This window comes from Bison bison, unplaced genomic scaffold, assembly GCF_000754665.1.
Source record: "Bison bison bison isolate TAMUID 2011002044 unplaced genomic scaffold, Bison_UMD1.0 scf7180017864175, whole genome shotgun sequence".
NCBI classification, from domain to species: Eukaryota; Metazoa; Chordata; class Mammalia; order Artiodactyla; family Bovidae; genus Bison; species Bison bison.
This window is the reverse complement of record NW_011494747.1, coordinates 100,065-102,337: the sequence shown is the minus strand read 5'-3', so window position 1 is coordinate 102,337 and position 2,273 is coordinate 100,065. Positions and strand designations below refer to the sequence as shown.

Sequence of the window (2,273 nt, the reverse complement as noted above, 5' to 3'; positions counted from 1 at the left end):
TATATATATATATATATATATATATATATATATATATATCATCAGTATTATTATGCAGGTTAAATGAGTTAGTACTTGTAAATCATATGGAACAGTACCTAACACACAGAAAGTACTTCTAGAAGTGTTTATTAAACTTGGATTAGTAAGTTTATTAAAATTATTAATATTAAACTAATTAATATTAAACTTATTGCCATTAACCTCAAGAATATGATTGGAGGAATGTGGGGTAATGATGAGGGTGGAGGTGTGCAGAGCTGTTCCTAGGGAACTAACCAGCTGTCCATCAATAGCAAACATCTTAGGTCCTATTTCCACTCAGTTTGGTGGCTGCTTGTGGTGTCTGCTGATGTGGGACCATCCTGGTCAACTTGAGCTACTATGATAAAATACCATAGAGTAGGGGACTGAAACAGCAAACATTTTCTTCTTACACTTGGGAAAGCTAGAAAGTCTAAGATCAAGGCACCAACAGATTCAGTGTCTAGTGTGAAGTGACTGCTTCCACACTTGTAGGATGGTCATCTTTGCATTGCATCCTCACAGGAGGCAAAAGAGAGCGTGCATGCTAAGTCGCTTCAGTTGTGTCCAACTCTTTGCAACCCTATGACCTGGAGCCTGGCAGGTTTCTCTGTCCATGGGATTCCCCAGGCAAGAACACTGGTGTGGATTGCAATGCCCTCCTCCAAGGGACCTTCCTGACCTAGGGATCAAACCTACGTCTCTTACATCTCCAGCACTGGCAAGCAGGTACTTTATCACTAGCACCACCTGGGAATCCCCAAGAGAGAGCAGAGAGAGAAAAAGCAGACTCTCTTGTTGTCTCTTCTTATAAGGGCATTAATTCCATCATGAGGACTCCCCCTTCATAACTTAATTACCTGCCGAAGGCCCCACCTCCTAATACCATCCCTTTAAGGGTTAGTCTTCCAGCATGTGAATTTGGGAACACCTTAACATGAAGTCCATAACAGAGACTCCAAGTAGAAGTTTATCTTGCAGGCTTGAGCTTCCCCAGTGGAAGCAGACAAATCAGTATACACCAACTAGGGACTGAGATGCCAGCCAGAATCCCTAAGTCTGATTCTCTTGGAACAATCCTAACACACATTGGTTGGTGAGGAATGGGGTTGAGAGAACCACCTCCCTCTCCTCCCTTGCTACAATCTAGGAAGGACATTCTTTTCTTCCTCTCTCCTCCAGTTGATCTCTCCATATAGTCTTCAAAAGGACTGCAGAGAGGAGCAGGTCCAGCTCTCCAACCTGAGCAGTGCATGCAACCGTAATTATTAGCAGCTCTCTTTAGAATGTGGAGTGACTAGTGCCACTTCTTTCCAGCAAGGACTATAGCCACCAATTCTAGGACAAGTGGGAAATGTCTCATTCCACATCATATAGCAAGTACATAAAGGTGGATGTTATATCACAGGGCTGATATGTTGCAGAACCTGTTTGGGCAGAAATCCCAAACACATTAATTTATGCAAATGTAAAAATAGTTACAGCTTTTGTTTTGATACAGGTGCAGAACCAAGAATCAGCAAATAAACAAGAGAGAATGACAGAAAATCAGGGATATATTCCATTTAATGATATTCTTATCTATTGACATTGAAGGTTCCCTGGTCATTATTCTTAGAGATGATACTCAATAAGTGACCAATACACATTCTATAGATCTGGATACACAGTCTAATCCTGCAGAAATGGAAACATTGTGTCTCTGATACCATCAGTTCTAAAACAAGATGATGAATCCTTGGGCTTCCTTTGTGGCTCAGATGTTAAAGAATCTACCTGCAATGTGAGAAATCTGAGTTTGACCCCTGGGTCAGGAAGATCCCCTGTAGAAGTGAACAGCTACTCACTCCAGTATTCTTGCCTAGAAAATTCCATGGACAGCGGAGCCTGGTGGGCTACTGCCCATGGGGTCACAAAGAATCAGATGTGACTGAGCAACTAACACAAATGAATCCTTAACCAGTATGTACCCAAACAGCCCAGTAAACATGTGTGTTAAAAAACACAGATATTTTAAACATGTAAGGGTTACATATTAATATTTCTTCCTCTTAATTAAAGATGATGTCTGGAGTCAAGCTACCTGGCTTTGTACCTGGGCTCCAAAACTCATGTATTGGTTCACCTTGCAGAGTTATAACATCTTTCTGTGTCACATCCCACTGTGAAGTGGGATGTTGGGAGTGAGTTAATGCAGGTAAAGAATAAAGGATGGTGTTGGGCACATAGAATTACCATTATAAGTGTTC

General features: G+C 41.4%; 1 protein-coding gene across 1 annotated transcript in view; it reads left to right on the top strand.

Annotated features, from left to right (window-relative positions):
* Nucleotides 1-2,273, top strand: part of LOC104990283 (reelin) — a 531,703-nt gene that overhangs the window by 430,803 nt on the left and 98,627 nt on the right. The gene's annotated exons all lie outside the window — the stretch shown is intronic.